The sequence below is a fragment of the Poecilia formosa genome, unplaced genomic scaffold (genome assembly GCF_000485575.1).
Source record: "Poecilia formosa unplaced genomic scaffold, Poecilia_formosa-5.1.2 Scaffold289, whole genome shotgun sequence".
Classification (NCBI taxonomy): domain Eukaryota; kingdom Metazoa; phylum Chordata; class Actinopteri; order Cyprinodontiformes; family Poeciliidae; genus Poecilia; species Poecilia formosa.
Genome location: NW_006800228.1, coordinates 326,410 through 350,933, shown reverse-complemented (window position 1 = coordinate 350,933; position 24,524 = coordinate 326,410). Strand labels below are relative to the sequence as shown.

At 38.4% G+C, this 24,524-nt stretch overlaps 1 protein-coding gene across 2 annotated transcripts in view; it reads left to right on the top strand.

The window, feature by feature from the left end:
• The first annotated feature begins 8,905 nt into the window (after window positions 1-8,905).
• The window catches only part of LOC103151714 (X-linked interleukin-1 receptor accessory protein-like 2), a 327,216-nt gene continuing 311,597 nt past the window's right edge, over window positions 8,906-24,524 (top strand). Inside the window, exon 1 of one of the 2 annotated variants that reach the window (XM_007571906.2) lies at window positions 8,906-10,538. The gene's annotated coding sequence lies outside the window, so the exon portion shown is untranslated. The remainder of the gene's footprint in view (window positions 10,539-24,524) is intronic. The other variant, XM_016681702.1, reaches the window with a different exon arrangement.

The window sequence follows — 24,524 nt, the reverse complement described above, 5'->3', positions numbered from 1 at the left end:
AATTTTGGGTTGCTCTAAATCCTCTCTTACTCTTCCCATGTCTCTACAACAGTCACTAATGTTTGGTTTAGTGGTAGAAAAACGGGTTATTCTGCGGGAATGGAAATCCTCTACCCCGCCTTGTTTTAAGAAATGGCTTAATGATATGGTGTCCTGTATCTATCTTGAGGAAATTTGATACTCTTTGTCTGACAATCATCAGAAGTTCCTTGATGTTTAGGGTCCTTTCAATAGATACATACAAAATAATGGGCTAAAATGACTGTCGTGTTCATCTGGACCTGTATTTTCTTTAATTTATTTTATTCATTTACCTTTTCTTTGTTATTATTTTTACTGTGATTATAATTTATTGTTTTCACCTTTTATTGATATTCCATATTCGATGGTGAGCTGTTTGATACAATGTCTCCAGAAATGTCTGTTGTTCGCTTGGACTCTGTCTCATGCTTGATAACACTCTACGGTCTGATGTGCACTTATTTGATCTTCTTATCAGACCTTCAGTTAGCTGACAGTGTTTTGACTGTTCTGTCTTGTTGATTTTTGTTTTTGTTGCTTTTGTTTACTTTTTGTTGTTTTTTTCTTTATGTTTCTTCTTCTATCTTGGCTGTTTAATCTTGAAAAATCATAAATAAATATATATATAAAAAATACAATATCCTTAAGACTTCCTCTATAGCGCATGGCATTCTGGGTAAACAGAACCAAAACAAATGTGCTGGTTTAACACCAGAAGGAGAAATGACTTATGGGTTGTTTTTTTACCAAAGGAAAAAAAAAACTTATTGATCTGGCCGACAACATCCAAAGTGACAAAATAAAAAAATGACAGCAGTTTTAAAAAGTTCACAAAACAATTTAGTTCAAGCATAAACCAGACATTTTAAAGTCAGTTTGTGAGTTCAGAGCATCAACCTTTTACAGATTCTGCCCAGTTTGGGTTGTTAATCCACATCTGTTCTGTTTTCTCACATGTGTAAAGAGCCAAATATTGCTAACCCGAATGCTCCAGCAGTCTGTCACATTTATTACGTTCTGTAAATACACACCATGGAGACGTATCTGCTACAGGCTGCATAATGCAGCCGCTCTATTAGCCACTCATGTTTCTGTTGCACAGTCTGAGTTGTCAGCTGGTTTCCGTGGCGTTCTGGATGTAGAGATGGAGCGGCTAATGGGACACACAGCTGCAGGGAAAAGGAGCCAGTAATGGAGAAAACATTTGAGCATCTCACTGGTAATCCTTTAACCTGCTTCTGTTTTCTTAGTTCTTAGTTTTGTTAACCAGTCGTTCTTTTTTTTTTTTAAGCTAAAATCATCATTTGGTCCTCCAATCACTCCAAATTCTCATCATCCACTATCCCTTATTTCATGCTAATTTTTCCCCTCTTTGCTAATTGGAAAACTATCTCAGAATCTAATTAGAATAATTTGTGGACAGACGGAAACAGAAGGCTGACCGATAAATCCAGACTGTCATTATTTTGCTCTTCCTCATTCTAAGATAAATCTAGACAACTTAAAGTGGAAAGTGGTTTTATCTTGAAAGAGCTGTTTAAGACAGAAAATAATTTGTTTTCAGTAATCCCACATAATCCCACATATGGTTGTTTCATAACCATAAAAATAATCTAACTAAACACAAAAGGCATTTTCCAAAATATGAATATGTTTATTAGGGAAGGAAAACGATATAAACCATCTGGCTTTATGTAACTGAGCGATTGAACAGTTAAATATGAAAAATCAAAAAGTACATTTTAATTTCAGCATGGTAACTGTAAGACCTTCATAGTCATCTCACTTCTGACTTTAGAAACTCAAAAACCTCCAAGTTTGTTCACGAAAGTTTGTTAAATTAATCTCAAGTCAATTTTTTACTTTTCAAGCTCAGAAATTTCCTTGTTTTTTACTAGAAAATTTCTGAGTTTCATCTCAAAATCTGTGTTGTTGTTTTTTATACAATTTTACACTGATATTAAAGTTTATTGAATTATCTGAAATATGTAGGCGCAAAAACTGAAGAAATCTGTATTGTGGAGAAAAAGAAAATACATAAAAATCTGTATTTTTTTTAAATTACCACACATAAACAAAAAACAATGTATTTTTAACCTTTGCTGCTCTTCCTGTTGCATTCAGCTGAAAGTGAGCTGTCACTCAGTTTGATTTATTTATGTCGTGTCAAAGAGTTGGAGGAAGTCTGCCTGCAGCTGTATTGTTACACATCCAGCTGAACAGAATCCTGTAAAACGTGTCTTGTTGCGGCTCGTCACAGCAGGACGTCTGTGAGGAACCGAGCGCCATTAAGGGACGTGAGGGTTTGTGTACGGAATGGCGCCTGAACGGGTTTTAATGAGCACCTTTATGACTGATGTTAATTTCCTGACTTTAACGATGATTTTAACATGACGAACCTGAACGCAGCACAGCTCAGCTCTCCCTGGTGATCATTGAGCTGCGATCGCCGGAACAATAAGAAACGTCCAGACGAAAGTTTTGCTTCTTAGTGCAGAAAAGAACAGAATTCATTGGAAAAATAATCTCACAGCAGTGAAAAGGAAATGCCTAAAACCAGGTTTACCCAAGATACTGAAAAAAACTAAAATAAAGCTTTATAGTAGAGTAATAAAAGTTTTAAAAAGAGTAAAAAGTGGTGTTAAACACAGGCAATGAATCTTCATACGTATCAGAGGCAAAATTTTGAGATCAGATTATCCTGAGAAAAATTTGAATCCTTACAGATTTCTTCTGCTTTTGCTGTTTTGTCATGTAATGTGCAGAACCCCAAATCTCTGTTTTCCTATGAACACATGCAAACACAAACATGGAGGTTTCTGAAATCTTGACTCTGGTTGGAGTTTGTATAAATAATTGCTATTGGTGATCGTAAACGGTTTTCATGTGAATGAAAGGTCAAAGCACATAAAACATATTTGTTTTCCCTCTTGTATGTTTGGACTAGACCTAAACAGTTGGTTTCCATTGACCGTAAAACTGTGCGAATTGAATTTGCGAAAAGAATTTTGCTTAATCGAAATGTGGCAATTTTGAAAAAAACAAAACAAAACTCAGTTTTCGATGAAAAAGTTTTTGCACTAGGATGAGGCGGTTTTTCAGCCATATTGACATTTTTTTTGTCAGATGAGGCCCGTGATGAACAGCCAGATGTTACTACTGGCAGAAACAACAAAGAATATGACAGGAAGACGACACAGTTCATAAAACGTTTTGTCATTCCAACATGTTGAATCCATAGCTTTTCCATAAAATCACAGACTACAATTTCCCCAAAAAGCCACATCCATAATCGCTCCTGATGCCTAACAGGACCCTGTCGTCTCCTCTGATTGGCTGATAGAAGATGAGCGTTAGCTAAATGGCTGAATTATGAATATATATAATGTAACTGTTTACATCTGCCGCTGCCATGACTTTTAATGACTTATCCCGTGAACAAACTTATTCACTAATGATTTTAATTTAGCTTTTTTAATGGAAACACCACAATTGCAAAATTGTGTTTTGTTTCGACCTCATTAGAATATTGGCAAATATTTGTGCGCAAATTTGTAATGGAAACACATCCAGTGTCAGACAGCATCCATCCTGATTGGTTGTTCATTCTGTATTTAGTTTCCCACAGAATTAAAATTGTGTGTTTGGTTTGATACACCAAACACATCTCCACACTCTGTCACCTGGAGCATCTGCTTGTTCACTTGGGATTTAAATTGGTTTGATGTTGGCCTGTGTTTTTACTAGCTTTCCCCGCTGTCCATCGCCTCAATGTTTCTATTGATTTCAGGGCGCAGAGGGAAATATCGCAGATTGAGTTTAATTTTGAGTCTCAACCTCTAAAGCCTTCAGTAGAGAAATCAAACTTCTCCCGGCTGGATCCTCTTTCAGACCGCAGCCTAACAAGAGGACGTTTCAGATGTTTACTGATCCATACTGTAAGCGAGCGTAGTTTGCATCATTTAAACAAACTGCCAAATCAAAATTTGCTTCAGTTTAAACCTAAAAAAGTGTTGTAAAATATTGCAGATGGCCAACTGGTGTGCAGGCTGTCCAACACATCTACCACAAGAAATGCCTTAAAGGCAGTTCTGAACTATTGAGCTGCTCCTGCACACAAGAAAGGAGAAAACTCAAAACTGAAACACATCTGACATCTCGATTGTCTTTACCTGCACAGAGAGCTGCTCAACAACAAACTTAATTTGACCTTAATAGTGGAAGAAGGTCTTTTACGAAGTAAACAAGAAATGATCACCCGCAGTAATCATTTCTAATCCTAATCAGTGAATCCAGTGAAATGGGTATAAATCCTCACAAAACTCAGGAAATCTGTGTTCTTTGAGAAGTAAAATGTTGGTTGCCACCTCTTTTTTTTGGCCAAACCCTGTTTTTCTCCTCAAGAGCCGTTCCCCACTGCATCCATCTGTCGCTGAATATTATTTATCTTCACTCCTGAGATGTTTAAACCAACCAACGCCGATGATACTCAGACTCACACCCCTGACCTGGACAACTGAAATGCTCCCCGCCCTCTCAGCAGCTCACACCAAACGGAGCACAGCCAACTAACGAAGCTACGCTGACTCAGGCCCGCTCCAACGAGCAAACAGCGGAAGCGACGGGAAAAGACCTGAACCCGTGTTTTAAGATCGGAAACAAGCGGTGAGCGGTGGCGCCTGTTGAATCACGACCGCGCTCTCTCTTGCTGGAAGCGCTGCGTCTTCTCTGCGAGCCATTTTGCTCACTCTGGGAATTCATCCAAATCTCTCCTTTTTTTTTTCTATGTTCATCCTCCCTCAGGCTAAAGCAAATGGCATGCCATGCGTAGCGTCAGGACAGATAATGAAATGAAAACCAAATCTCCTGACTCGTGGAGGGCAACCGGAGGAATGAATTACCCTCACGACTCAGGACAGAGAGGGGCCCCTGGTGCTATGTTTAAGGTTCATTCCTGTCTTCCTTTCAGGCTCCGCGTTAATGTGGTGTTATATTTTTTTAAGGCCCCAGATGGTTCCCTGATACTGTTGCTAAAGGCAAACTGATGCACCCACATTTATGTTTGAAAGTGGACCAAAGATATTGTCTGAGTCTGCAAATGGCTCCTTGGAGGAGTCTCCGATGGAGCCGTCTACTTTTAGCGAGTGTTAGCGCTTGGAGCTGATTTCTGTCTGAATCCCAGAGCAGCTTCAGTTCCCCTGAGATCAGGATTTTAGTTGACAAAATGTTACGTTCACACTGCGGGCTGAAGTGACCCAAATCTGAGTTTTTTCTTTGGTTTTTGGTCTTAATGCTTCCGATATCTGATCTTTTCATGACGGTCTGAATAACAGAGATCAGATTTTTAGAAATGTGACCCAGCTCCTTGTCTTTCTGAAACTCCGCCTTCAGGAAGCCCTCTATTAACCCTTTAAAAATGTTTTTACCAGCATTTCACTGAGAAGCAGCTCCTATAATGAGCTCAGCAGATGTGCAGTTCTGAACATTGCTAATTGCTCCTGGCTAGTCTGAAGGAGCTGAGTGGGGGAGTTATAGGGAAGGCTGTTTGTCAGAAGCTCAGAAAACTGCAGCTCTTGAGGAGGATGCCATGTAGCACCTGGAACTTTATCCATTTCATAAAACATATTCAGTTTTTCAGACACTCAAGGGGTTTGTTTATGCCTGGAATGTTTTTGCAGAATAAGCTCTAAATACGGCTAATTGAATAGCTAGCTACATTTCCCTTCATTAGCAGTTCAGCTACTGTAGATAACGAGCACATTCTGACTTTCGGTTCACAAACTTGCATCTTCTGGGTGAAATAACTCATTGCATAACTGAGCGCTTTTCTTGTTTAGACGTCACTGACTGACAGCATATTTTCCCTACCACACAACTTAATACAGACCGCCTCTCCTTCCGCAGACAAGAGGGACAAGGTCCAGCACATTTTCTGCACCACTGAGTGGTTTATTGGCTGTCTGCTGCCTTCCACCTAGGAGCTGCATGACACCAGGGTGAGGGAAAGGGCAGGAAGGACTGCCAGTGATCCTAAACATCTCGCTGGCCATCTGTTCCTCAGCGTCTCAGCCTGATACGGTCTCCAAAAGTCACCCATCAGTACCAGTAGTCTCCTAACAGAACTAAACGGTGCTTGAAAAATGTTCGAGAGAGACATTATTGAAGTAGGATTAAAATGTGTGTGAAAAGGTAAAGCATTGCACTGTCACTGCAAATACACTTTAACAAATACAAGGGAAGGCCATAAACAGATAAAAGGTATTTTCAGTCGGGCTACACTGATAAATCAGCTCCGATTTCCTTAAGGGATCTGCAATCGTCCGATGGTTACAGGTGAAGCAGATCTTATCCACCAATCTTATAAAGGTCTAAAAATCTAATTTTCAGCATGTTTCTCTGTTCACTAAATAATTGACAATATGAAATTAAGTACAGTGTCTTGCATCTTTTTTAAAAAAATAATTTTATCAATTTATATCCATAAAATATATCGGGCGATACTATTTTGGTATCGATCCTTCACCAAGTAAATACAGGGCAGTATCACCGATACCGATACTTTTTAATTGTTGTTTGATAAATCATCAAAACGGCTGACATTTAGGTGTTTTTGTGCTTTGTTGTCTTTGAATTATTTCCTCGATATATAAACAGAATATGGACACAGTTTACACATGTTTACCATCTAAATATGTTAAGGTATTTCGTAAACAGAAACAATGGAATGAAACAAATGTGTGCATTTTTTCCTAAATAAAATGCAAAAAATATAATTTCAGAGAAACTCAAAACAAATATTTTTTGAGGCAGAGTTGATAAACTACAACACTAAAATAATACAAACAAAAAAAATCAAGAGGGAATCTGAAACTAAAGTATTGATGTTAATTCATAGGGTAGGCGTAGCTGGCATTAAAAGCACATTGTAAAAGTGCCAGAATTAGCCTAAAAGGCACTCTCTTTTTTTCAGCTGTTTCCCCAGATTGCACTTTTTTGTTACAGCTCACACAGTTTACTAATTTTCAAAGCGAAATGGGATAAAGATTGCAGGAATTAATCAAAAATAACAAGAACGAATGATGGCAGCATAAAGAGTGAAAACAAAACCTCCTGCAAGGGATTCCATTATCTAGCTGTCCACAAAGCACTCACAGGTTAATACCAGGTTAGCATCCTGCGCTAAAAGGCCAATTCTGACAATAACAAAGTTGTTTTTTTTACAGTGCCGAGCAGCAGCTTGATTGGTCAATGAGACGGGATAATTATCAGAGAGAAAACTGTTGTTTTAACTCCATGAACAGCATGATATCTGATCACAGTAAGTGAAGGAAAAGAGCAGAGCCGGTCGGGGCTAAAGAGCTGAACGCAGCGATGTTTGTCTTTCAAATTAGGGACAAATGTTCTGTTACCATTTATCCACAGCGCTGTGCAACGCCGTCTGATTCTGAGAATACACACTGATGATTTTAATCATGTTCCCTGGAAGCAAATTCACCCAAACCTGTCGGACCCCAACAACAGAAAAACCGGGAGCAGTAGACAGACAGATAATCTTTTTTATTAGATATTTTTAAGAGGGACTCTTGGATTTTATTGGGGATATCAGAGTAAAAGGCGGAAAAACATATGAACTTCACTCCTCAAAATGCCCCCCTCCCAAAAACTGAAAGTTGTGTATCATTATTTCTTCTTCCTCACTTTGAAAAAAGAAAACGATTGATCCAACTTTTAAGAAAAGTTGATTTGCTACAAGTTGCCCTGCGACAGACTGACGACCTGTCCAGGGTGACCCTGCCTCTCGCCCGGAACGTTAGCTGGAGATAGACACCAGCAAACCCTCCCGACCCCATTAGGGACAAGGGTGTAAAGAAAATGGATGGATGGATGGATGGATTTGCTACAAGTAGTCAGATTAAGTATATCCAAGAAGATATATAAATATATAAAATTCAAGTTATCTTAAATAAAGTAAATTTAACAAATTTAATGTCTAAAGTTGAAGTTCCATTTTTTTTAGTGCACAATCCACTTGTTGACAGACGACTTCACCATGAACCACAACAAACTTTGGAGCCCCTCAATTTTTTTTTCAAGCTAACTAGCTAGCTTCTATTACAAATGTGCACAAAATGTTGTCATAAACACACACAATTTCACAATTTTGCGATTTGATTAAATAATCCTTCCACTACTTCCTGTCTTCTTCTTCGTGGTTTGCGCCAGCGGCAACATCCGGTTGTTGATCAAGTGATTTGTGTGATGCAAAAAAAGTGTTTCTCATAGCAGTTTTGCAAAATAAACCAATTTCAATAAAAATCCCCCTAAAAATCCACCTCATTCTAGTGCTGAAACAATTTTTTTTTTTTGAAAAACACATTTTTTTTCCTCCAAAACTGCCTTGTTTTCACTAAACAAATTTATCTTCAAAATGTCAAACTGTGCCTTCCATAGACATTTCTTAAGGCATTCCGACTGAGTTTCACTGTGGAATAAATTAGCGTAGGAAGTTTTGCAGTCTTCTATCAACCTTTCTTTCACCCCCATTTACCTCCACTTCTGGTTCTTCATTTTTCCCATTTCTCTATAAGTTCTTCCCATGACCAGAAGGGGGCGACATAGTGCATCAAAAGCGGCTGTAGAAGCAGCAGACGGTGCTTCTGCTATCTCCGCACTTTTCTTATCTTTCTCCTCTTCCTTCCCATTTCTCTCCTTAGCTTAACTGATTTTTTTTCTCTACATATGTTCCTTTCTTCAAATAATGACAATAATGTTATTTATTATTGTTGTTGTAAATACAGAGTAGTTAAAGTGGACGAAAAGATGGAAACTCCAGCAGTTAAATAGAGTGAGTGTGTTTCAGACTGTGTGGGTGTGAGCGTGTGTGTGTGTGTGCGTGTGTGGTGCTGAAAGAACAGCGCCCGTGCTCAGTGGCTGCTGGATGCTGGTTCCGGTCCATTCCGGTCTCTGTCTGTCTGTCTCAGACAACATCAACAGTTCCTCTGGTTCAGGAGGCAGAGGGGAACTATCCTGCCTCCGCTCCGCTCCGAGCGCCGGAGCATCATGGGAGGAAGGTTATTTGGTTCCGTTTTAAGCGACGACTCTGCACTTTTTGAAAGGGGAAGGAAATTTTTTTTTTCCAAAGATTTAGATAGAATTCGTAAAATTTTTTTGAGCCATTTTCCCCCTCACTTTGTAGCTTAAAGGAAGCAGATCTCTCTCTCTCTCTCTCTCTCTCTCTCTCTCTCTCTCTCTCTCTCTCTTTCCTCCCATCTGTCTGAGGACAGTCCTAAAAGAAGCGGCTCTGGGCTTTTGCGCATCTCTTTCCCTGCGCCGACAGGAGAATTATCTAGCGGAACTCGTTCCAGGTGGACTTGTTTTTATTTTGGGTTTTCTTTTTTTTTTTGGGAGGGAAGATTTTTGGCATTTTGTGGACAAAACGGGACAACATCCAGTGACTGAGCCGGGAGCCCCCCCACCTCCTCCTCCTCCTCCTTGTTGACCCCTGAGGGACGCATTAGAGGAGCGGAGAAGTCTAGAACGCAAATGGATAAAATACTATTAAATATTCTGAAGTTATTAATAGCTTTCCAGAGCTGAAATGTCTATGCATGATCTGATTGGTTGATTGAACATCGGACATTTTTTCCCCAGAAGGAAAATATTCTTTGCAAATATTGCTGCAAACTCCACCTGCACTGTACACCCAAGCTGATCGCAAACTATGATGGTCACTGCATCGGCATATAAGGAAGAATAAATCAGATTTTCCACACAACTGTCAGGTGATTATCAAAGATTAAAGTGCATTAATAATAATAATAATAATAATAATATAAAAACTTTGGAAACAACACATGCACACACTTTAAACGTGTTCGTCGCGGATTCCACATCACAGATTGGAAGTTATTTTTGGAAGGAGAAGAAGAAAAAAGTAGAGCGACTCCTTCCTTCGTTCCTTCCACCCCACATCCCGGCCAGGAGGGAGGACCTCCTGGAGGAGCGCGGAGGGAGCGCGCCGGGTCGCTGACTCACGTCCTCCGTCCTGGAAGTGAGGCGCGGGACAGGCGGAGGAGAGAGCGCGGCGGAGCTGGAGGTGGGGGCGGGCGGACTGGCGGGGAGGAGGACGACGAGAGGAGGTTGGAGGGGGGGAAGAGTGTGCGTAACTGCGGTTAACTGGAGCGGACTTCAGCTTTCCCGCATCTTGGAGAAAAGATCCTATTCCCCCCTCTGCTGCCGCTGAGACTGTGCTCATCCGCTACAGATACTAACCTGGACCTTTTGGAAAAAGGAAAAGAAAGGCTTTTCTTCTTCTTCTTCTTCTTCTTCTTCTTCTTCTTCTTCTTCTTCTTCTTCTTCTTCTTCTTCTTCTTCTTCTCATCCTTTTAAGGCAGTTTTGTGTCTGGAATCAGAGGACGGAGTCAGAGGTGGGATTATTTCTGCACGTTTTCCTCCAGTTCTGCTCCGGGTCACCTGGCTCCTCTTGGGATTCAGGATTACTTCCATCGAGTCGTCAGGTAAGGCTGCTTGCGTGTAATGCGGGGTGTTTGCGGGAGCAAAGAAGTAAAAAAAAGAAAAAAAAAAAGAAAAAAAAGAGAGAGAGATATGAGCTTGTTTTTTCCTCCGTGTTTGGATGTTGGCGCGCGCGCGTGCTTGTTTTCACACATCTTTCGAAGATTTTCAGGTAAAATTACAGTCAAGTGGACATTTTGGGATCCTGGGGTTCGGGCTGGAGTGTTAGCTGAGTTTAGGGTTAGCGGTTAGCTAAAGTTTTCTGTCAAATCAATAAAACTCGTTACGAAGAGTATATATACCCACGTGACATCACGTTATGTTCAGCATTTTTGTTTTGCCTTCTTATGGGACGATTCTCGATATGGGGATATGGCTTGCCGCCAGAGCAGCATGAGCTGGGGGCGTCAGTTGCACTTGTAAGTTTCTATTATGTCTGTTCCCCCAATGTTAGCAGTGTAGGTAAACATTGCTGTGTACCCAATAGGGCGATGTTGGAGCTGAAGTTGGAATCTGATTGGCAGCCTGTTTTGTTGCTGCCTTAAAGGGATATTTATTTATTTTTTTTTAAAGGAGTTTCACTGCATCTGGTAATTTCTGCTTTAAAAGTTTATTTATTCAGACCTCGACTGGAGTTTTCTATACGATATATAAATCTGGATCAAATTTTATTAGATTGATCTAGATTTTTTTTACAATATCAGGACCGATACAGTTATTATCTCTATAAATTCACAACAATATCTGTATCGGTCCTGATATTGAAAAAAATTCTAAATTGGGTATCGGTGACAATGTGCACGATCCATAATAAGGGATCTATTCAGTTTATTTATACTCTTTATACTCTGAGCGATGTCATGGTTTATTTATTTTACATTATATCTAGAATTCTTATTTGTATTTAATGAAAGATTTGAAAGAAGGTTTATTACAGTTTATTTTTTACATGTTTGACCAATGTAGTCAAACATTTTTTTGTGTGTGTTTCAGTTTCGTTTGTTTGTGTCAAATGTTTTCAGGTAATTCAGCACCATTCTCCTGTATCATATCGGTACAGAACCTCAGGAATCTGTATCGGTATTAAAGTGAAAAACTTGCATCATTATTTGTGTCGATGTGTAATCTAGACAAATTCACTTTCTCCAAAAACCAGCTTTCTTTCTCCCATAGCTGTAGACATCAGCTAAGACATAAAGTGTCCAGTACTTTAGTGTGTTTTTATAAAAATGCATTTAGTGGTTTGTTCAGATAACTTGGGCAAACTGGACAGTCTCGATTGTATTATTGCTGAAAGGATTTTCAACAATCATTTTGAGTCAAATGTTGTAAAAACCACATTGTGCTGGTCACTTGACGCATTTAAACAGAACTATTTCAGTTTCTGAACAATTTTTTTGTAAGCTGACAGATTTAAAATGGAACTGGTCCTACCAGTCACTACAATCAAACTTTTGTAACAATCAGATGTTGCTAATCTATTATAGGTTTCACCAAAACTAGCTGATTATTTTGATTATCTCTTGCCATGTCATCAGGGCTGAAATGATGAATCGGATATATTGAGATTAATCGATTATTGAAATAATCGTAAACTAATCAGTAATCAAACTATTAACTGAAGCATGAAGACTCAATAAAAAACATTGGCTGACAGAACATACTCAAATTAGCAGGTAGGTCAATAATGCACAAAAAGTACATTTATTTTGCATTTATAATAAAAAAAACCTTAATTGTACATAAATATATTTGAGCCAAAACTCAAGTGTCATAGTTTTAGCTTCACCAGTTACTTTTTATTTTATTTTGTTTGCATCTTTTGATGTTCCCAAAGTTTGATGCAAAAGTTTAAATTGACAAAATGAAAACTGTAAAATGTGGCAAATTAATTTCCCAATTAATCGATTACTCGTTAGAATAATCTTTAAGTTAACCGATGACTTAAATAATCATTAGCCTCACCCCTACATATAAAAACAAAAGCAACATTAGCAGCTTTTTTTTTTTGTTTAGTGTGCTTTCTTTCTTTTAAAAAAAACTTTGTATTTTATGAAATGTTGCAGTGGAAATCCATACTTCATTACCCCGCTTTGTTTTTATCGCTAGTGTAGATTTATTTCTATAAAAATAAGCAACTAAATACATAAAATAAAACACTGCTGAATAGCTCCTTTAAGGCAGGGGTTGAGCTGCTAATGAAAGCAGTGGAAATCGATAAAAAGGACCAGAAAACAAAATGGCGAGTCCGTGTGTGTTTTCAGGTTTTTGTGGAATAATCGTTTGAAAGTTGTGGAAAATGAAGTGGAGCGCTTTTTGTAATTCGGAGTGCAGCCAGCCAGTCGGGCTGGGCCTTACTTATTCATCAGGCTGTGTGTTTGCACGAGAGAAACGATGTGTGCTAAAAGCCAGACGTCGTGTGCAGCAAAAAAAAAAAGAAAAAAAGAAAAATGAAAAACACTGGCCTCAGGGTAGAGGCAGGGAGGAAGTAGCCGAGCATCATAGCTGGAAGTCCCACCTGAAGAGATGCAGAGCGGCTGCTCAGTGCCATCGGTTTGGAGTTTGAGCTTCCCTTCTGCCTGTTCCTTTTTGTCCTTTAATCTTGGGAGTCATTATGAAACAAGAGGCTCCTGAGTACAGACATGAAAAAGGTCCCCGGTGTTTCAGTCGGAGCAGTGCAGGCTCCCACACACTCTGGAGAAGAACTAAACTGCATTTTGAGTCATCTGTAGTCTCTCTGCGAGCCTTTTATGGCCCCTACCTGCCTCTTTCTGTGTGCTTGTAGAGGATATATTGTTTTGTCTATATTTGTTTGTGGCTGTTTGATAGCGGGACAATTGCATGTGGTCACTTTGTCCTCTGATTCGTCTTATTTACAATATCTCAGGATTTCTGAGCTTCATTTACGCCGTTGTTGAGAGCAAAGACGTCCGGAACTTAACTGCGGCTGCGTTTCCATTACAAATGTGTTCAAGACTTTGTTGTTACTCTGTTAATGTTGGAAAAACCCACAATTTTGCAATTTTGGTGGTTCTGTTAAATGAGAGAGGGAATCAAAATCACACGTGAATAAGTTTGTTTGTGCGAAAAGTCATTAAAAAACATCATCCTCCAACTGCTTCATGTCGTCCACTTATTGGTTTGCACCGGTGGCAACATCCGGTTGTCGATCATGTGACTCATATCACGCAAAAAAGCGATTCCATTGCAGTTTTTCAAAAATAAGCCGATATTGATACGGCAGAAAAATGGCCTCATCCTAGCACCAAAACTATTTACCGAAAAACGAACGAAAAAGACGACGACAGGAAGTAGTTGGTGGATGATTACAAGTGACCTTTTTAACAGCTGCTCATGTGAACAGACTTATTCACGTGATTTTATCTGAGTTTCTTATTTTTGGAATATTTACAAAGTTTGTAAGGGAATGTTGTCCGATACAGGAGAGCTGCAGGAGGGATATTTTGTTAAAGTCACTTTCAAGCGTCCTAAGATGTTTGTGCTAGAAACTGCAGCAAACACACTTGGTCAGATTTAGTGTTTTTTTTGGGCAGAACTGCTGGATTTTTACTGAGATTAAATTTCACCATTTGTCTGGTGAATTGTGAAGCTCTTCACTGGACTTTATGTAGTGGCAGCAAAGGGTGAATAGATATGTATACCAGTTTTTGGGGGATTGGTTGTTGTAAAGCAATAAACATTAAGACCATTTATCATTTTCTTTCCAGTCCACTGTTGTTTCCTCCTTTTCTCAGTTCATCACATAAACTTCCAAAAAAGTTATTTTTTTGGTTTCTGGTGAAACAAAACGTGGAGTTCAGTTGGTGCTAATAGTCCTACAAGGCACTTTATTCTTATACTTCATCTTTCTCTGTTTAAATCTGTCTATTGAGAATTATTTTGTTGTCATTTTCCACTTTGTGTATCTAATTCTGCTTCTCAAATTCTGCTGAAGGCCTTGTTCTTTTTAAACTCGTAAAATACCAAGCAATTTTGGTTGCGTTTCTATTGCAAATATCTCAGTTCAAAACTAACTTACAAGGAACGTTTCAGTAAAATGTAAGAGCTTGTTTTAAGTCAATCACTCCTTAACATTGATGAAAAAGTCCTAGTACCACTGGCAGATTATTTCACTTACATGGGAAAAATGTCTTGTTGTACGTGAAATAATCGACCACAGGAAGTAGAACATTTTCATCAATGTTAAGGAGTTATTTACTTTAAACAAGCTCCTGTTTCTTGTGGAAAAGTTACTTGTAAGTTAATTTTGTCCTAATTCAAGTGCGCTAATACATTTACACAAGAAGCTTAACTGAAAATACTTGTGCATTCCAGAGAGGCCATCAGCTGCGTGGCCGAGGCGAAGCACCTTCGTCTGAAAGGCGACCGCTCCGCCTGCACTGTATAATTTTCCCATTTATTGAAGTCTTCCGGAACACAGACGCCGTTTGTGCAAGTGCTTTACAGCACCAGCAGGTGCCTTCTCTCTCTCCGTCCCCCGCGCTCTCGCTTTCCACCGAGGAAGAGAGGTTGTGTGTGCGAGTGAGTGTGTGTGTAGCTGTGATCGGTGACAGAGAGTGAGGATTTATAGTGTTAGCATGGTGCTGAAGAGGAGGGAGAGAGACAAAGTGGACGTGTGTCTTCCAATTTTCTGTGAATACGCATAGTTGTATGTGTGTGTGTGTGTGTGTGTATGTATGTGTATGTGTGTGTTGCAATGCACCAGAGGAGTGTTCAGTGAGGCTCACACCACACACACTCATAAACAAAGGGGAGGAGAGCGCAGGGTTTAATTATCTCAGCCATTTAGCAACAAGGTGCACATCAATCGTCAGAATACAAGAAGACAGTGGAGGCTGCTGCTTTGTTTGTGTGTGTGTATGTGTGTGTGTGTGTATGTGGATTTATGATACAGGAACGATGTCGTATATATCTGACCATCGGGACAGATGAACCGGCAGCAGAATGTCACGCTGACCAACAGCAGCCATTTATAACCAGGGCGTGGATCCGGGCGGATAGTTTATGTCAGGGATGCAGCCGCGTCAAGAGACACCAGCAACAGGGAGTAATAATGGTGATATATCGAATTAGGTTCAAGTCTTGTAATGAGAATCTTAATGTATAGAAAGGTATAAACAATAAAGGTGCGGTGAGAAAACACATAATCCCTTCAGGTACACCAGAGGATGAACGTTAGAAGTGCACACGTTGCATGTTGTTTACATCCGGACATTTTGAACATCCGCACAACAACGGACGGCGAAAAGATGATCCTTTTACTTGACATCCGTAGCTGTGTTTCCACGGTAGAACATTTTCGTTAACAAAATGAAATCTGGAGATGTATGTGTTATTAATTTAGTGCAGTGAAGGAAAACTGTCAAAGAACAACTCAAAACCACTCGTCTTCTGATTTTTTTCTCGCACCGTGTGTCCACTATGTTACGTGTGGACACGTTGCCATAGTAACTGACTGACCACAGCTTCACAAGTGAATTCTACACAGAAAAACACTGTAGAATTCACATTTCCGACACAAAGAACAGAACATTTACTCCATTACAGTTTTATGTTTTCAGGCTTGATGTTTATTTTCCAATTAATAAGTGATCACCTGAACAGTAGCAGTGGTTGATTAACTAATTTAAACACCTGCTCTACTGATGACATATCAGAGAGTTGGTGTTTGGGTTGCCCTCTTTTTTTATTTTTTATTGAACTGAAACACACCAAATTCCACAGCTCATCTATGTGTTAATTTGTCAAAGTCATGCGAGCATGACTGAATTACTTCCCGCTCTCTTGCTTTCCCTTACCTGCGACATGTGACGCTATTGGACCCTGTTGTCTGGTTTTATAGCTGTGCTGACAGTAACAAAGCAAATCATCCCTTTTCTTTTACATATCACATGTTCATTTAAGATTTAGTGTGCTATGTTAACAACCAAATCTAATGGTAGTCATCGTTGGCTAGCAGTTTTTTGCCCTCCAGCTGGGGGGCAGCATGTGTGACTTTACATTGCAATGTGTCTATAGCAAGTTTACTTCCGGGAATGTCCTGTATTATCTCCAGTCATCTATAACTCTTAGAAATTTCCATGACTATGATGAATAAATGCCAGAACACCTGATAGTGTTGTTGAAAATAACAGCATTGAAGCAGGAAACAAACCTGCTTACCCACATTTCTGAATTAAAATATGTTTTTCAACTGGTCTGATGTAATACACTAATCCTAGATATAATGTATAAGCAGCAAAAATAATCATATAGAAATCAAGACTTGAAAATGGTTTGTGAATAAGTATATAATGTTTCACTTTGTGAATTGAGTGACTGAAATAAATTAACTTTTAAATAACATTCACATTACTTGAATCTGACAGGTTGTGGTTTGATGAGAGCTTCCTCCTGTCGCGTCTCGATGCGCCATTGGTCAGATCCAGTTGCCCACTGATCTGTGCATGATGTTTGAATGCGAGTTAGTGAGTGTGACAGGGTGAATGTGGCTGTAGTGTAAAGTGCTTTGATTTGTCAGTATGGCTAGAGTAGCAGTAAATAAACTCAGTCCATTCACTCTGCAGGTTTTAACAGCCTCAACTCTTCTGGGAGGTCTTTAAGCTACATTTAAGAGTTCCAAAGTGTATATGGAACAATTTGATCATTCTGAGAGGAGACCATTTTTAAGGCCATACACTGATGTTCAATGAGCATCAGTCAGCACACATGAAGTTTGGAGGTCTGTAGCTGCCAACTCCAAGGACAGTTGACCTCTGTGCACCTTTGCGTCCATTGACCCACTTCTTGGATATTATGCCAACTACCACCTTTAATAAAACCACAAACAGGAGATTGAGGAATATTTAGTAAAGGTTCACCAGTTAATCGGTCCAGATTTCTTTCATTTTGGGAGATTGGTGATTGGCTGATAGTTACAAGTGAGGCCGTTGGTGGCGACGGCGGTAGGAGTTCGCCATGCAATCGGTTCCAGCTGTAGCTATTATGCTTGCGCTTTTGTAGTTAACAATTGTCACTGTTGCTAAAGTAGCAACTTTGTTGCTATATTTAGCAATATTTCAGACCAGAAGAATTGGTATAGGCCAGAATTGGAATCAGCAGGTCAGGCTTTTTAGAGATTAGTTATCGGCCATCGGCCAGAAAGCTGCAGTACACCTCTAGTATTTAGTAAAGAAGAAATGTCATGACTGGACTTAAAGCACAAGTTGCATTATGACCTAGAGCTGAACCAGACTGCAGCTCTAGGTTCTTGATTGTGTACACTAGTGGCCTTATGAGTGACTGGAACACTATTTTTGAATATCTTTGAATAAATACTTTTGGTAATATTGTGACTATAATTTGTCTTCTCAAGCTGCCAGTCACTAATGACAGATGGCCGTTCCCACAGAGCAAATGGTTCTGGTTCTGCTGGAGATTTCTTCCTGTTAAAGAGAAGATTACTCTAAGTCAGTGACTCAATGCAGTCTGCTTGGTCTCCTTTGATAGAAAACTTTATTTTAAACCAATTTGAATAATAAACGACTGCAGTTTTTGATAACTAGGATCAATTTGAACGATGTCTGATTGGACTGAATGACATTTGTTGTGGAATTGTTCTACATAACCAAACTGAATTGAACTGAAGCTTGCGTCGTTCCATTCTCCTGACTGATTCCTTTGTACGATGAGATCCTTTGTAATTTTCCAGCAAATTATGGCTTCAGCTAAAGTACAAAAGTGAGAGAGTACCAAGAAAAGCCTGCTGTAACGGCTGTATGAGACTCCTATTTATAGTTAATCACCTATAATCAATGGCAAGTCTGAACCAAGGAACACTGGATGGATGAATTGAATCATAAAGCCAAGGAAGGATTATTTTAAGGGTTTGCACACTTGGGTAACCGAGTAGTTTGGCTTTTTTTTTTTTTTTTTTTTTTTTTTCAGTTTTTTTACTCATAAAATTCCGATTTCTTCTTTTGTCTGTGTTTTGTAGCACCAGTTCATCACAGGGTGATCTGATTTATCACTGCGACAAGCTGGCAGTTTTATATTCATTGTGCACGTTTTTAGGGGCAAAAGAGAAAATTAGAAAAATGAAAAACACAAACGGATTCCTCAGAAGCAACACATTTTTGCAAACAACTACAGTGAAATAATCCAAGAGACTCGGAGGAGAAATCAGTCCTTGGACAACAGCAGCCGTAATGTATGGTGGGCTCCGGACCCAGACTGTTGGTATTTTGTTAGGAAATGGTTGACGGGACCCCGGCGGGGGCTCGGTGATAGATAGCCTTGCGTTGCCCAACGCTGTGTCTGGGCAGCAACAGTCCCAGGCTGCAGCAAAAACATCCCTGAAGTGAAAAAAACCCATGAAAGTAATAATAATAAAAAAGTGTACAGATTTGAGAAAGTGCTTGAGATAATGCAGCAGATTGAATAACAAAAATCAAATAAATAAATGAAAAGGTAGGAAACAAAAATTCCTTGCAGGGAGGAATAAGTAGGAAGACAAAAGGGAAGAAAAGCTAAAAAAAGGAGAATTAAGTTGAGAGGAGGAGCGCAGCGTAGCGGGACTTGCTTCTGTTTATTGCGGTGTAATTGCTCCGTGGTAAAACAAATTCATTTAGTCCCTCAGTGCTCATATGATATATTAAATTCTTGCGCGGCGAGTGAAATACAGCTTAACAGGGCCCAGCAGTTACCACGAAGGCTGCCGTCGGCCATGTTTAGCTCAAAGAATGTAAATAATTGCTCATAAGATACTTGTTTATGTGCGAGGAAACAAAGCAAAAGAAGGGAACGAACAAAGAGAGACAATGTATGATGATGGGAGAGAAGAGGGATGATGTATGTTTTAAAAAAAGGAAGCGTGGGGGCAGAGGGAGAAGTGCGGAAAGATCCATAAACTGAGGAAGCGATGAGGAGGAAAATATGAGAGGAAGAACACAGAAAAAGAAAGGATGCTCTAAGCAAACAGTAAGTTACATTCTACATTACATTATTTATTTATTTTTTTTACTCTTATCAAGCCGTTTCCTGAAAATCCCTGTAAATCTCAGATGATTTCCATCATATCCTAATTGGAAGTGGTTACCTAACCGCCAGTGAGGACACAGTTTCCTCCGGGGGGACATGCAGGCTCGCCACTGTTACTTCCTGATGGTTGACCAACCCTTACTCCTGCATGAAGCATCGCATACAGAATTACCACATGTGGTAAAACCAAACGGTTTCAGCTTTCTGGCTGTCACTGCCAGCTCTTCATGCAGTGATCAGCTAACTTTAAAGGGGCAGTATTGTGTGTTTTCCAGCCACATAGTATCAAATTATATTACAAACATGCAACTATGTTAACTGCATTTATTATAAGTGTGATCCATATCAAATATGACTTAGAAAAAATTTTAATTTGAAATTTAACAACTTGAAATTGGGCCTCTGTCTCTTTAAGAAGCTGCAGCTATTTCTGAAACTCTGCCCTCAGGAAGTCGTCACAACATGGCTCCTCTATTAACCCTTTAACAACGTGTTTACCATTTTATTTTATTCACTTCCTTATGATGATGTATTAGATTGTAGATAGAAAAAGAAGTACATTTCTGCCAAAAAACTCAGAATTTTTCTAGAAATAAAGTTGGAAATTTCTGAGCTTGAAAAGTGAAAAAAAAATGCTAGAAATAACTTTGAAATTAACGAGTGGCAAAAGTTGAACATTTTTAACTTTTAAAACCCATAAAATTTCTGAAAGTTGAAATTTTTGGCTCTTGAAGCTCTGAAATTTTCAAGTTTTTCCTAGAAAAACTCAACTTTAATCTCAAATTTTTTTAGTTTTTTGCTGGAAATTTTCTCTTGTTTTTTCTTTTCTTTTATTTTTTTTTATCTACAATGGCTCTAGTATACTAGTATACTTCCTCCTGCCTTTCTACACAATTTGAGACAGACATGATCCGTTAGCTAACATTATCCACTGAACATTTATGCCATTTTAACATGAACGTGAACAAATACCCCATTTTCAGCACAAAATAAAACATTTTACCATTAAAAAGAAAGCTACACAAGATCTAAAACCCCCAGCTTTGTGTTGAAAACCATCTGAAAGTGATTTCTACAGTGGAAACAGTAAAACAAATTCTACAAGAACTGATCGTCTTAAAAGAGTTAAATGAAACGAGACGTTTTCTCTGGAGCTCTGTGGTTATCCAAGAGTTTGTTTGTGCTACCTGATTAGCCGTACGCAGCAATACACGAGTGATGTTATTATGACTTGTGCATTGCACATTTTTCAAAGAGCAATTTTGATCAAAGTGATGTCACACGACGCGGGGATCGTCACATTTCTTTGAAACTCCGGGGTAATTCGATGTCACGCGTGCTAAAAAGATCAAAGAGTCTTTATATTTGTGTCATACGGAAGAAACTTGCCCAAAGGCATTATGGCAGGAAAAAGAAGAACCAAAAAAACAAAAAAAACAAACTCAACCTTCAGGATTGTTGCATATGCATCGTGTGGAAACAGGAGGCAGACGTTAATGAGGCTGTCTGGAAATAGCAAGGCCATTCGGGTCACTTTTAATTTATTCCTAAATTGACTTTAACACAACGTACCTCACAAAACCAGTTATCCTTCCTTAGTTCACCATATATTTGATTTTCATATGTAGTTTTTAAGATTTTTGTCATTTAAAATGAGTCTTTGTGAGACCTTTTAATGAATAGGTTGTGAAAATGATTTATTTTCCTTTAGATTGGCCCTGACCTGTCACTAGCAAGTTGGAAGCTCAAAAATCAGATTTTTTTTCCTAATCAGTGAACGCATCATCTGTAATCACGACTGGCAGCCGGCTACATGTAGCAACGTTTGGTCGCTTTATTAGGAGTGGAATAAAAGTAATGATAATTTATTACAGTAAATGAGACAAATATGCAATGAAGCCATTACTTTTCAGCAGACTTATGATTGCAGTTTTGATTATTATTATTTATTTTACTATTTACTTCAGTAATTGTTATTTTATTGATTTTGCAACAATATCTTCGCCTGCATGCATCTAATATGAGTACTGCAAAATTAACCAGCAATAAGGTTTGAGCATAAAAAAAAAATAATAATAATAAAATAAATCTGTATTAAATATATATGTAAATGCAGCTCTGGAAAAAATGAAGAGCCGACTACACTGACCGTCACTGAGAACCTCCTGGTTTTTCCACCAAATATTGATTCCTGAACTCCTCCCAAGTTAAAACATTAGTGTTGTTGTTTCTAAATGAATATGAACTTGTTTTCTTTGCATTATTTCAGGTATGAAAGCCCTGTATATTTTCCTTATTTTTCACTATTTCTCATTTTCTGCAAATAAATAAAACATTTTTGCTTTGAATTTTGGAGACATGTTGTCAATATTTCATAGAATAAAAGAACAATGTTCATTTTACTCAAACATATACCTCAGAGAAACTGATCATTTTAAGTGGTCTCTTAGTTTTTTCCACAGCTGTATGTAATATTATACAATTGCAAATTATTATTAATTTTAATATTATTAAAAATTATTATTATTAGTGAAGTTTTGCTTACATTTGTAATGGAAACCCAGCTGCTGCGCTGATGGCAGTATTCCCCGTTACTGAGGGAACAATACTGTAATGTAATTACATTTGTAATTACATGTAATTACAGTTGGACCTGGTTATGATTTTGTTTTTGAGATCTTAAACTATACTTTGTGAGACAACAGAATTGGAAAACTAAACTAAACTAAAACTGATAAAATGCAACACAAGGCATTTATCTTTATTCTTTATGTCTGGCAGTAATCTCACCTGGCATAGCGGTGCTGAACTCAGCTTTTCAAAAAACATCTAGTTCCTCACAGTTAATTCATGATTCAGTAAGGTAGGGCGATTACACTTTACAGATTCAGGTTGGTTTATTGTTTTCCCTCTTAAGCTGTCTAATTTATTTCCTAATATTATCTGTGTGCAGTATTACAATTGATTTGATAATCTGAAACATTAAAGTGTGACAAAAACATCTGAATAAATCACATAAAAATAGCTATTAATTCAAGGTGAAAGTTTAAACTTCATTAAGTAAGAATCACGAATCAACAAAACATATTTTGCTCACTTCTGAAAAATATAAAAAACAATCCTGCTTGGCCCATTTATTCCTTCCAGAAAAAGAATAACATGATTCCCTTTGTACACATTACGTAATTCTCCTTGCCTTACCAATTGCAGCGTTGCTAATTAACTATGCTATGACAGAATAAAAAATTATCTGTATTTAATTACATCATGACCATTTTTTTTCTCATTATTTGGCTTATTTATTTATTTATTTTAGAAAAAACCTTTAGGGGTTAAGCAGCACTGCTGGGTATCGCTGGCCAACCAGGTTTGGAACTTTAGTACATACATGATGCATCTACTGTCCACAGCCTGTGTCTGCAGGGGTGGTGTGTGTGTGTGTGCGCGCGTTTGTTTGTAATACCTTGTGGGGACCATTTTCCTGACACATACTACGTTGTGAGGCCACTGCTCCTTGTGGGGACCGAAGCCTGGTCCCCCCAAGGTAAACACTGTTTTTGGGTCAGGGGTCAGATTTAGGACTAAGGTGTGAAATTAGTTTTGGTATGTAATGGTTATGGTTAGGGATAAGATATGGGTAAGGATAGGCTATAGAAATGAATGGAAGTCAATGGAAAGTCCCCACAAAGATAGCCAAGCAAACGTGTGTGTGTGTGTGTGTGTGTGTGTGTGTTTGTCTGGGCCCCTTTGACTCCAAATTAGCTTAGTTGCGTTGTGTTCCTTACAGGCACAGAACCGGCCAGGACACATCACCACTAATGTGTGTTTCTAAATGATTGGGACTGAATTCCCTTTGGATGCCCCACCACTGAACTCCCACTAACTGCACACATACACACACGCACACACGCATGCACATTCACACACACATGTTCTCAAATCAGCAATGACCATGAAACGATGGGCAAAATGTGAATGAAAAATATCAGAGGTAAGATATTTTTGATAAATTAACGTTGGGTTATTATTTTAACAGATTATTTACAGTTTACTGATCTTTGAGAATGCATTGTTGCATTATTATGTCATTACCGTTATATTTTACTTGGAAAAACAAAACATTATTATTGTTTATCGCAAGAATGTCCAGCAAAATTTGCTATCGTGGCAGGCTTACGGCTTCTAGGTCCACACCAGGTGTTTTTTTGCATAGCTGAATGGTTGTCATGGAGATTAAACGGATTTCTCAAACATGCATGAAAGGATCAAGGTAACACTCCAGGTGTGTTTTTGATGAGGGAATAACGTTATAACATGATGTGAAGCTTAAAAACGCTGCTTTTTACTGTCCCTTTAAATTATATACAGTGCATGTATACTGGGATAGAAGAACATTTACATCTGACTGACTTCTGCCTTAAAATTTTCATGACTGACAAAATTATACCATTATTATTGTATAAATAAACCATAATCAACCCACAGCCTGACAGCAGACACCAGACTGGCTCACTGCAAAAACATTAAATCTTACCAAGTATCTTTGGTCCAGATTCTAGTGGAAACATCTTCGTACACTTGAAATGAAACAAAACTAACTTACAAGTAACTTTTCAGCAAGACATAGGAGCTTGTTTTAAGTCAATAATTCCTAAATATTGACGAAAAAATTCTTGTTTCATTGGTGGATTAATTCACGTAACACAATACTTTTTTTTCCATTTTGTAATTGGAATAATCAGACAATGGAACAAGAACTTTTTCATCAAAATTAATCCTTTATGTCCTAAATTTAAAATCTCTACTTGGGTATTGGTGCTTATTTTAATTGTACGCAGTTCTTTAAATGTCCTGTGAGCAAATATATATTTTTGCCCATTTATCCATAAGAACAGGAACTTCCAATATCTAGCAAGTTATTTTAGCAATTTTCTGTCTATTAAAAGAGCGGC